Genomic DNA, 13393 nt, shown 5'->3' with positions numbered 1-13393 from the left:
CATCACACCAGTTTTAAAATCTTATCACTTAGTATTTTATAATAACATTCAGTTTGAGACAGAAATAAGAGAATCATGTTTGTATAGAATCGGAGGGAAGGCTGCTTGGTGTGTGTGTGTGAGTGTGTGTGTGTGTGTGTGTGTGTGTGTGTGTGTGTGTGTGTGTGTGTGTGTGTGTGGGTGTGTGTGTGTGTGTGTGTGTGTGTGTGTGTGTGTGTGGATTTGGTTTGTCTGTGTGAAATATTTTGGTGAGTGTTTCTATTATTATGTATTTCTATTATTATGTATTTCCACTTGTTTGTTTTACATGCATAAATGTTTTTAATCATGTAAAGCACTTTTTGTTGCCTGTGGCATGAAAGGTGCTTCATAAATAAAGTTTGATTTGATTTGATTTGATAAAACTATTTCTTGCCACAGCTAGCTAAGACGATACCAGCAATAATGATGATGTTATATTTCCCACTTCTTGTATCATAGGGGACTCATTGTATGCTTTCTTTAGTCTGTTTCCTCTGCTCGTGTGCAGCTCATTGAGTTGCCTTATGCATGAATAAATGTGCTTGCCTCACAGGCCAAAGACATAACAGAGACTATATTCCACATCCTGCTCATCTTAATCTCCTTGTAAAAGCTTTATAGCTACATTTCAACTATACAACCAAAATGTGGGTAAGCTGACTAATAGTGAGCAAAACGTCCTGTCCCTACATTTAGTTTCTGTTGTTGCCGCTCATCAGCATCACAGGAATGTCACTGTTTGATAGCTCAGTTCTACAAACAGGGGGGGTTGCAGGCGGCGTTAAGAGGGGCTCATAGGTTAATTGTCAGTATTTTAGTTTGTTAGTCCTCGCCCCCACTTCCTCCTTCTTTATCTTCTGACTGATGTGAAAAGACGTTACGCTGCTCGGATTTGGTGCTCATTAATAATCATAACAGCATTGTGGATATTTCTGCCCTCCCCCTCCCCTTTCTCATCCTCATCCATCCTGCAGCTCCGTGCCCTGGTGGTGGACAGGAAGACTGGCAGGCTGGTGGGCGGGTGAGGCCGGGAGCTCTCGGCAGGTGATGAAAATGCATTCTGCGGGCTTAATTGAAAGTAGAGCTGTCATGTTCCACACAGACAGGCACATGTAATTATTCCAGTCTGCCAGGCTTCAGTTTGTCTTGTCAGCTACCTGCCTGGGCTGCTGCCGCTTCAGGGTGTATGGAGACAGAAGGCAAGGGAGGAGGAGTTGAGGGGAAGGAAGACAGGAATAAGAAGAAGAAGAAGAAGAAGTAGTAATGTGTTACTGTGTGTGCGCTCGGCCTGAATGGGGGAGTCTCACTGAAGGGGTGCATAAAAAAACTGATCCTCCAATTTGTCTCTCCTGCACGTCCTTTTTCTCCCTCTGTCTTTAACTGTGGTGCCTCCAGTCAATCTTCCCTCTCTCTGTTTCCAGATTTCAGTTTTCAGAAGGAGACTCAGGAGGAGGATGAAAAAAAGAAACAGAGGCAGAGAAAGGAGGAGTGAGTGACGGTAAACGTAGGCCCTTCACAGATAGCCCAAGCCGCTAAACATAGCCTGCTTGGTTCAACATCAACTTCGTTTGGGGAACCTCAGAGTATTTTGTTCCTCCATGTGGCAATTAGGATGTCAAATCAAACTTGGGAAGGCAAACAGCAGCACAAGCTTCCTCGCTGCTATTTCTAGACACCAAGCCTCGTTCTCTCAATGGGATTGCACAAACTCTGCAGCAGCTCAGAAACTGCTTCTTTTTGCCCTCACATGGACTCACAGTGTTATGGAAATGATCACATCCCTAAACAATGCCGAGTTCCTGACCCAGCAGCCTGAGGAGCAATAATTTATAGTGTCAGAGCAAAGGCCTGACCCCTGACCCCTCCAACACCAGGCCTGTCCTTACCGTCAATCACACCTTTATCTCTCTCTGACCTTTAAGGCAACAACAGGACTCAGCCAGAGCACTCATCCCCGATCACATGCCTTTTGTTCCTACATTTCACACCATGATATCAGTGTTTGCTCCCCTGCTCCATCACTAATCACTTCTACCAGACCTAGGTATTGCTGCAAAGTTTGGTTTGACAGATATAATCATGATGTACAGCAGGTTGGGAACTTTTCAGCTTTTAGTGGAACAGGGTTGTGTGTCATCAGAGGAGTCAGCACAAGAGAAAGCAATCACAGCTTAAAGTTTGGAAAATAAAGAGAACTCTAACAAGAAAAGAAAAAAATATCCTTTATTAAGAAGTCAGACCTTTTTCTAATTTCATTTTATTTTTATACACGACTTTTGTCTCAGATAGTTATTTCCTTCATTAGTGCCTCTTTTTTCCTCCAGAAACTCCTTAATTCTTGGTGTGATAGAGGGAACCAGGTGGTGGAAACCTTCCTCAGAGGTTTTGCTCCATGTTGACATGACAGCATCACACAGTTGCTGCAGGTTTGTCGGCTGCATCCATGATAAGAATCTCCTACTCCACCACATCCCAAAGCTGCTCTACTGGACTGAGATCTTTGTGACATGGTGCATTATCCTGGTGGAAGTAGCATCAGAAGATGCTACACTGTGGTCATAACGAGATGGACACGGTCAGCAACAATACTCAGGTAGGCTGTGCTGGTTAAACGTTGGTACTAAGGGGACCAAAGTGGGCCAAGAAAATATCCCCCTACCATTACACCAGCAGCAGCCTGAAGTGTTGATCCAAGGCAGGATGGATCCATGTTTTCATGATGTTTCCACCAAATTCTGAGCCTAGCATCTGAATGTGGAGCTGAAATGGAGACTCATCAGACCAGCAATGTTTCTCCATCTTCTATTTTCCAGTGTTGGTGAGTGTGTGTGAATTGTAGCCTCAGTTTCCTGTTCTTAGCTGACAGGAGGCACCCGGTGTGTCTTCTGCTGCATCCTGGTCCAGACAACTGCTGCCCACTGGATATTTTCTCTTCTTCAGACCATTCTCTGGAAACACTAGAGATGGTTGTGTGGGAAAATCCCAGTAAATACTCAGACCAACAACCCAGTAAATACTCCGACCAACAACCATGCTATGTTCAAAGTCACTTAAATCCCCTTTCTTCCTCATTCTGATGCTCAGGTTGAACTTTAGCAAGTCGTCTTCCCTACGTCTGCATGACTACATGCTGCCGTGTGATTGGCTGGTTAGATTTTAGTGTTAACTGAAGGTGAACGGGTGAAACTGATAAAGTGGACGGTGAGTGACGATTTTCTATGACTAGTGTGTTTACCATCAAGATAAATGTAATTACTTTCAGCTCATTGTAAATTACTTTTACATTGATGGTTTTTAGGAGTAGAACCACATGAGGGGAACTTTATTCTAGTGACTGTATTTTTGTTGAGGTTCGATGTGGAGAGCAAACCCAAATGTAGGACAAAGCAGGAGGATGCAGAGGATGATCTATTATAAAAACAGCAAAAATGCTGAATGGGAAGTCCAATGTTATGCAAGTTCCTGCTTCTCAACTAGTTCAAAGTTCAGTTAATTTAAAATTTTCTAGAAGTAAGGATGAAAGCCTGAACTGGAGAAAGAGAAGAAATTTGCAATAAAATCATTTATACTAGACCTTACATTCTATCACACTACATAGGTCTGCATGTGGAACAGAGGGGTGGACACTGTGTAGGTGTTTTTTAGTGTAACAGAAGGTCATTTTTTTTCGCATTACCTCTTCTCTAAATATTAAAGAAAAAAAGCTGTATATGCAGAAATATTATCAGATATCTTCACCTATTGGACAGATGCTTCAACTCCACGTCTTTCCTTATTAGAAGTTGATGAAGCTGATGTTCTGACTTTTAAGTGCTGGCAAAATGATTTTAACAGAAATGTTAGATTTAATGTTTAGACAGCACATAATATTCCTGTAAATAATGACGCGCAAGCTGGTTCTGCAGCTTTTCTGCACTGGTGTTGTTGCTGGTTTGTTATGCTTAAGTGAGCAGTGCACCGTGGTAAATGTAGGGTGGAGCAGGTGTAGCACCGAGAAAATGCAGGCACAGACAGTTACAGGACCTCAATGATCTAAAAGAGTTTATGTTGAAGTTATTTTTACATTTCAGTTCAACCTTCACAGAAAAACAAACAAGTTTAATTAACTTGTATGTGCACAGTACCGCACTAACCCCTTCTTTCCACCGGGGGCATGTTCCAACCTCCTTGGTGTGGCAATCTACACCAGGAGCGTAGTCATGTGTGGCGAGCTCGCAATGGCAGTCCACCTAGCAGGATCCGCGAGATCACAAAATCGCAGGAGTGGAGAATCTTGTGATGCTCCACTTCCAGGACAAACGTCTCGTCGTCTATGATGACAAAACAAAAAAACACTGAGACCCCCTGACTGGTTAAACGTAAAGTTCACATGGTTCAGCAGCGCAAATCTGCACAGGGGCTTTTATTTAGAAAAATACCAGAAGCTTTTACATCTCATGTATGATTTCCTGTGTGCCCCTATCTGAATTGATGCATGCTGGGTGAGTGGAGCGTCAAAAATAGAGGCTCAGTTGTGTGTGTGGCCTCCACGTGCCTGTATGACCTCCCTACACGACTGGGCATGCTCCTGATGAGGTGGCGGATGGTCTCCTGAGGGATCTCCTCCCAGACCTGGACTAAAGCATCTGCCAACTCCTGGAGCGAGACATATTGTCCCACATGTGCTCAGTTGGATTCAGGTCTGGGGAACGGGCAGGCCAGTCGATAGCATCAATGCTGCGTCTTGCAGGAACCACTGACACACTCCAGCCACATGAGGTCTAGCATTGTCTTGCATTAGGAGGATCCCAGGGCCAACCGCACCAGCATATGGTCTCACAAGGGGTCTAAAGGGTCTCATCTCGGTACCTAATGGCAGTCAGGCTACCTCTGCCAAGCACATGGAGGGCTGTGCAGCCCCACTTAGAAATGCCACCCCACACCATTACTGACCCACTGCCAAACCGGTCATGCTGGAGGATGTTGCAGACAGCAGAACATTCTCCACAGCGTCTCCAGACTCTGTCACGTCTGTCATATGTGCTCAGTGTGAACCTGCTTTCATCTGTGAAGAGCACAGGGCACCAGTGGCGAAGTTGCCAATCTTGGTGTTATCTGGCAAATGCCAAAAGTCCTGCACGGTGTTGGGCTGTAAGAACAACCCCCACCTGTGGACATCAGACCCTCATACCACCCTCATGGAGTCTGTTTCTGACCGTTTGAGCAGACACATGCACATTTGTGGCCTGCTGGAGGTCATTTTGCAGGGCTCTGGCAGTGCTCCTCCTGTTCCTCCTTGCACAAAGGCAGAGGTAGTGGTCCTGCTGCTGGGTTGTTGCCTTCCTACAGCCTCCCCCACGTCTCCTGATGTACTGGCCTGTCTCCTGGTAGCACCTTCATGCTCTGGATACAAAGCTGACATACACAGCTCACATTGATGTGCCATCCTGGATGAGCTGCACTACCTGAGACACTTGTGTGGGTTGTAGACTCCGTCTCATGCTACCCACTAGAATGAAAGCACCACCAGCAAAAGTAACCAAAACATCGGCCAGAAAGCAGGAACTGAGAAGTGGTCTGTGGTCACCACCTGCCGAACCCTTCTTTATTGGGGGTGTCTTGCTAATTGCCTATAATTTCCACATATTGTCTATTCCATTTGCACAACAGCATGTGAAACTGATTGTCAATCAGTGTTGCTTCCTAAGTGGACAGTTTGATTTCACAGAAGTGTGATTGACTTGGAGTTACATTGTGTTGTTTAAGTGTTCCCTTTATTTTTTTGAGCAGTGTATTTTGATGCAAGGACTTCTGCACTACAGGTGAAGTGCATTTTAAGGAATTACTGTAAAACATAAATGATTTTCCACACAATTCTCTGACTTTAAAAGTAAAGTATGACCTCAAGTACAAGTCTCAAATATTACTTTAGTGGCTGCCCAGGCAGAAGAGGACAGAAACCAGCCTGGAACTGATACTGTACAGGCAGAAGAGGACAGAAACCATCCTGGAAATGGTGCTGTACAGGCAGAAGAGGACAGAAACCAGCCTGGAACTGATACTGTACAGGCAGAAGAGGACAGAAACCATCCTGGAAATTGTACTGTATAGGCAGAAGAGGACAGAAACCAGCCTGGAAATGGTACTGTACAGGCAGAAGAGGACAGAAACCAGCTTGGAACTGATATTGCACATGCAGAAGAGGACAGAAACCAGCCTGGAACTGATACTGTACAGGCAGAAGAGGACAGAAACCAGCTTGGAACTGATATTGTACATGCAGAAGAGGACAGAAACCAGCCTGGAAATGGTACTGTACAGGCAGAAGAGGACAGAAACCAGCCTGGAACTGATACTGTACAGGCAGAAGAGGACAGAAACCAGCCTGGAAATGGTACTGTACAGGCAGAAGAGGACAGAAACCAGCTTGGAACTGATATTGCACATGCAGAAGAGGACAGAAACCAGCCTGGAACTGATACTGTACAGGCAGAAGAGGACAGAAACCAGCCTGGAAATGGCGCTGTACAGGAGCAGATGGGAAGTATCCCATGTTGTAGAAGTCGGCCGGAACACACACACACATTCCCATGTGAACATCATGGCTCAGTAAACTACTCGGCAGTTCCTCATCACAGCCTCCAGGAGACGTGAAGGCACCTGTATTCCAACATTTAATGACCGCAGGTGTGACCTGCAACAACACAAACGTAAACCACTAAAAAAAAAACTGTAAAGATCCAGTTACTGGGCCCATATGAACATAATTATATTTTATTTTTGGATTCAAGCATGCTCAGACAATTCTACCAACTTTTCTTTGTTTGATTGATTAAATGAAAGTTGATTGGCTGTGAGAAAGAAATGCTTTCACTCCTGTTTGACTTGAACAGATAAATGTGACTCCAGTTAGTTTCCCCTTCAGGGCGTTTCTGTGTACTCAACTGATTAAGAGACGGTTGCAGGATATTTGCCTCCTCCCAACATGAAGACAAGCTCCAGAGAAAATCTTCACACAGCTGGAAGCTCAGGGGCACTGCATTTCAGAGGCCCCCACCAACCCCTCGACAAAAACCACTCAGATGTACAGTTTTGTCTTTCTGCTCCACTCCCTCCCTCTTCCTCCTTCTTCTTCTTCCTCCTGCTGAACCCTGAAACACGCTCTCACTTTCAAACTCCGAAGAGTTTAAAGTCTGTTGTTGATTTATGGAATCATATATGTTGTTGCATCATATAAAACAAAGTTTTGATAATCTCAAAGACATCAAAGTCATTGTCGATGTTAATCAGATACAACCCCAGTTCCTAAGAAATTGGGACCAGAATAAAACCAGAATTCAATGATTTCAAAATTTCATCAATATTCCTATTTTATTCCCAGTAGAAGATAAACAACATAGAAAACATCATGGAAAACATGAGCTTCAAAAATGAGCTCCATGTGTTTTTCAGCATTGATGGAACTTCACAGATGTGGAAGCCGCCCACGCCATAGACACTAATGCAGCCCCATCCCATCAGAGATGCAGCTTTTCACCTGTCCATTGATAACAAGCTGGATGCTCCCTCTCCTCTTTAGTCTGCAGGACACGCCGTCCATGGGCTTGATTATACAGCTGGCTGGCCGGGAGCCATCTCTCCAAAGACAGGCGAGGCGGAAGAGTGAAAGAAAAGAAGACGAAAAGTAAGAATTTGGTTGTTTAACTTTGGCCAGGCCCTTGCTCGTCTTTGCTATGCAGCAGCTGTAAACGCACCAGTCAAAACAAATCTAGGATGCCAAGGGCTATTCTGCTTTCTGCACACACCTCGACTCCACCTGTACAACACAAACCTGTGCAGCGCTTCTTCCCTCATTTCTTCACTCCGCTGAGTGGTCTCTCCTTCTTCATGCTCAGTAGTGTGTGAGGCTGTGAATCCTCATCCAAATGTTCACTGAAGACTGAACTTCCTCATGTTATTCAAACACAAATAATCCACTCATGAACGGTCATGTTTGGTTAGAGAGGCGATGGATTCAGCAGAAGGCTCTAGAATTTTTACAGATATGGTGCCTTTCCATTTAGATATATGTTAACTGTCTGAAAGTCAGTGAGGGTCAGTGACACACTTCAAACCTGCCTGATGATTGATCTGAGCAAGACAACAGCTAGAGGAGATGCAGGGAAGAGAGCTGAGTTGTAAAATATAAGAAAATACAACCTCATTTTCAAAAATCTGATGGCAGCAACATGTCTGTAAAACGTTGGATGCAGGGTTCAGCATTGTCTTGCTGAAATCTGCAAGATCTTCCCTGAAAGAGACGTTGTCTGGATGGGAGCAGATGTTGCTCTAAAACCTCCATGTACTTTTCAGCATTGATGGAGCTTCACAGATGTGGAAGCTGCCCACGCCATAGACACTAATGCAGCCCCATCCCATCAGAGATGCAGCTTTTCACCTGTCCACTGATAACAAGCTGGATGCTCCCTCTCCTCTTTAGTCTGCTGGACACGCCGTCCATGCTTTCCAGAAACTAGTTCACATTTTCATCCAGGTTTCCACTTTGCCTCAGACCATTTTAAATGAGCTTTGGTCCAGAGAAGACGGCGTTGTTTCTGGATCCTGTTCACATCTGGCTTCTTCTTTGCATGATGGAGTTTTAACCTGCATTTGTGGGTTTCAGGGTGAACTGTGTTCACAGACAGTGGTTTCTGGAAGCCTTCCTGAACACATGCAGTGGTTTCCAGTAGAGAATCATGTCTGCTTTTAATGCAGAAGATCATCAGCATCCAGCCTTGTCCAATGCACACAGAGATTCCTCCTGATTCTATTAATCTTCTGATGATATTCTACACTGTAAATTAGGGGTGCCCAAAGTCGGTCCTCGAGGGCCGCTGTCCTGCAGATTTTCCAATGTTTCTTGATTCAGCACACCTGAATCAAATGAAATAGATCCACCAACCTATTAAGCTTTGCACAATGACTCATCAGTTTGAGTCAGGTGGTTTTGGAGCAGGGACACATCATAAACCTGCAGGATTGTGGCCCTTGAGGACCGGAGCTGGGCGCCCTTGCTGTAGATGGTGGATCTTCAGTTCTTTTTTTCTCATTTTTAGAACCAGTTTGTCTCTGATTGGTTAACCTCTGTCCATCTTTCATCTGAGAGACTCTGCCTCTCTAAAATGCTCCTTTTATACCCAGTCATGTTACTGACCTGTAGCCAATTAACCTGATTAGTTGTCAAATGCTCCTCCTGTTGTTTCTGGTTTGTTCCAGTTACTTTTCCAGCCTGTTGTTGCTTCTGTTCCAGCTTTTTGCCAGGTGTGCTGCTGCCATCAGATTCACTATCAGTTCACATTTTCCATCACACAGTAAAATGTCTCAGTTTCATCACCTGATATGTTGTTTATCTTCTACTAGAATATGAATAGATGAAGTTCGGAGATCATTGGATTTTGATTTTATTTAAATTTTACACTTCCCAACTTTTATGGAACTTGTTTATTTTATTCCCATAGTGTTAGTCTGTCAACTGCATGATTTGTGCTACTGTGTTTGTTGTTGGGTTGGTATATCACAGTAAATATGATAAATCAACTCAGATTTACTAACATTCTGGGTTGATGTCGGGGTTTTTTTTCCATATATTGCCGACTCTGGGTCCTTTTTGTTAGACATGAAGCTGTGCATCGTAGTCAAGATGAAAGTAACTTTTATTCATGTGAATAAGAAGCAGAGATAGGCTATCCTGCTCAGACTGACTTACATCCCGGTTGCCTGGGCTTCCACGGAGTGGCGCCACCCCCGTTCCACTGTGGGTGCTTCAGGGAGCTACGAATGTGTGAGTTAGTTGAGGTTGTGGAGGGAGGGGGGGCAGAGAGAGAAAAAGATAGAAGAACTAAGGCTGAATAAGAACCAAGAAAAGAATGAGGGAGAGAAAAGAGAGCAAAAAAGTGAGGGGAGGGGAGGTCATGAGGGCAGTGCCGGGCGCTCCCAATCAGTGCTGTGTAAACAGGCCTCCTCCTGGAGTGGACAGGTTGGTGGAGGGGGGGTCCTCCACGGGCCACTGAGGCTGTCAGCAAAGCAGATAACTGATGGCAGGAATGTGGCATTTGTTCTTAAAAAGAGGGGGAGAGGGAGGAAGAAAGGGAGGGAGGGAGGAGAGGAGGAGGAGTTCAACTAGTGGCAGAAAGCGGGGGCTGCCAATTAACATCTACTTGATGCATTCATACAGCCGGGCCCCTGCTCCTTAAGCCCTGCAGCTGCAGAGATGCATTGAGTTACACAACAGCCTCCAGGTCCATGGCGCCGTTACAAGGGCCCCAGAAACGGCAGCTCAGGGGCCAGTTTTTACACATCTTCAAGAAAATTCCCAGTTTTCCAACCTGAAGATACATACCAGTCGCAGCCCTCTTCAGCTCCCTGGTAAACCTCTCCAAGGTTAATCTTTTAGTCTCTTATTACAATATATCAGCACTCCTCTGTCACATTCCTAAACACCACCTCCCTGTCTGTCTGGATCTTCTCCATTTACATAAAGATTGTGGTTAGGAAGATTGACACCAATTTAGGAGTTAAGCTGCACCGATGGGATTAACGGAATCCACAAGTCGAGTCCTGTCTGCAGCCTCTGCGTGTGTCTTGTCTGCCTGCAGACTGGTTTTCATCCCCCTCTGATCCCAGAACAGCTATTAGCCCATCTTTCCATCAGGAGCATGCACAATCAAAATCAGAGCCCACTGACCTCATGTCTGCGCACTCCACGGCTACCTCAGCTTTGACCCTCCCTCTGAAACCACCCGTCGCGGTGGCCTTTGAGGCCAAGTGAGGTGTAAACAAATCCAATATACACTGCATTGTAAGGCACCCCAAGGGTCCCAATGAAGTTACTCCGGAGGTACAAATCACTCCAGGTCATGGTTTGCTTGCTTTTTCTTGCACCATTTCCCCCCAAGGCTGGCGGTTCTCCACGCTAAGAACGCCATGCAGCCACCCACAGCTCCCATCATACACGTTTATTTACATTTGCCCGTCTGAGATTGATTGAATGGGCCCCCTTTTTGCGATCGTACCTCCACAGACCTGCTTAGTGTTCAGACTAAAGACCACCATGCAGAGAGCAAAATATCCATCCATTTAGTTTGCTAATTCATATCTGATTCTGGATGTAACCCACTGGTCTGGCTGATGGTGGGACCGAGGCTGGGTGCACCGTAAACATTGGCTTTAACAGAATGTATTGAGGAATATGTTTTACTCCATTTTAACAGATGTTCTCTGTAAGACGAAAGGTTGAAATAATATTGTGTTGAAGTTGAATCTATATAAATAAGACGGATGTGAAAATGGTGATGTGATGAGAGGGGATATGTGCACAAGAAATTAGAAGGAATTAACTCTATGAAACTTTGGTATTTTAGTTCAGTAGATTAATAAAATTAAAAGTGAGATTCTCACTATAAATAATGTTTTCTGGCTGAGTTCTGTCCCTCGATGAAGCCAGAGTTAAATTAAAAACATATAGCCTTACTTTGTTTTCTTAAAATAGGGACAATATGTGGACATTAATCACAATGTCTCTGAATGATCAAAGCCTCGGGGACCCCCTGTGCTCTTTGGGGGACGCCAGGTAGGGAACCGCTGTTCTAGAGTAGGGCTGTGCGATACTGGTATCAATCCGATACCAAGTAAATTAATGCGACAATGCAAATAAATTAATCTGTGGAATCAATATGTTTATTTATTGAGGCATTAACGCATAAATAACACATTAGTCACATCTTAAAAGTCAGAATTTGGCATTATTTCGGGGAGAGAAGCTGACACGCTGATGCTTCACGATGCTAGCCCTTTATTTATTTGGTACTGGATCGATACCAAAGCTTGCAGTATCACACATCCCTAAAGCTGCGTCAGTTAGTCTCGCATTATTAGAGTCACCAAAAAGCACATTATCATCTTTATATATGAAGATTCTGACAGTTTTCAAGGTATGTTATGTTATGTTAAAGTATTGAAGTAATCACACTATTATTGATAATATGGAGGCCGACACTGGCATCGATATGTAATCGATATCGGACCAACCCTGAATCATTATGCACAAAAACCTTTCACTTGTTGAAGCAGTTAAACATATTTAGTCTGTTAGTGAGATTTATCCTGTTCATTTGAAATGACTGAATAATGTGCAAAACTTTAATCTGCATTAGAAAACATTTAATCCTAAAGCTGGATTTTTATGAGGTGGATCTTCATCCACTGAACATCCTCATCTTCATCCATCTGATTATCCTCATCTTCATCCATCTGATCATCTTCATCTTCATCCAATGGATAATCCTCTTCTTCATCCACCTGATTATCCTCAACTTCATACATCTGCTCATCCTCATCTTCATCCACTGATCATCCTCAGCTTCATCCATCTGATCATCCTCACCTTCATCCACCTGATCATCCTCATCTTCATCCATCTGATTATCCTCATCTTCATCCATCTGATCATCTTCATCTTCATCCAATGGATCATCCTCATCTTCATCCACTGAACATCCTCATCTTCATCCATCTGATTATCCTCATCTTCATCCATCTGATCATCTTCATCTTCATCCAATGGATCATCCTCAGCTTCATCCACCTGATTATCCTCATCTTCATCCATCTGATCACCCTCATCTTCATCCATTTGATCATCCTCAGCTTCATCTATTCGATTATCCTCCTCTTCATCCATCTGATTATCCTCATCTTCATCCATCTGATCATCTTCATCTTCATCCAATGGATCATCCTCAACTTCATCCACCTGATTATCCTCATCTTCATCCATCTGATCATCCTCATCTTCATCCACTGATCATCCTCAGCTTCATCCACCTGATCATCCTCAACTTCATCTATTCGATCATCCTCATCTTCATCCACCTGATTATTCTCATCTTCATCCATCTGATCACCCTCATCTTCATCCACCTGATCATCCTCAGCTTCATCTATTTGATTATCCTCGTCTTCATCCACTGATCATCCTCATCATCATCATCCACTGATCATCCTCATCTTCATCCAATGGATCATCCTCATCTTCATCCACCTGATTATCTTCATCTTCATCCATCTGATCATCTTCATCCTCATCTTCATCTACCTTATTATCCTCATCTTCATCCACCTGATTATCTTCATCTTCATCCATCTGATCATCTTCATCCTCATCTTCATCTACCTTATTATCCTCATCTTCATCCACCTGATTATCTTCATCTTCATCCATCTTCATCTTCATCTTAATCTTCATCCATTTGATTATCCTCATCTTCATCCACCGGATCATCTTCGTAATTAAACGTGAACCTAAGTATGAACTTAAGTAACTCAAAATGTACCAAAACTAAACTAAAATCATGTT

This window comes from Melanotaenia boesemani, chromosome 18, assembly GCF_017639745.1.
Source record: "Melanotaenia boesemani isolate fMelBoe1 chromosome 18, fMelBoe1.pri, whole genome shotgun sequence".
In the NCBI taxonomy this organism is placed as follows: domain Eukaryota; kingdom Metazoa; phylum Chordata; class Actinopteri; order Atheriniformes; family Melanotaeniidae; genus Melanotaenia; species Melanotaenia boesemani.
Note: the sequence above shows the minus strand (reverse complement) of the source record.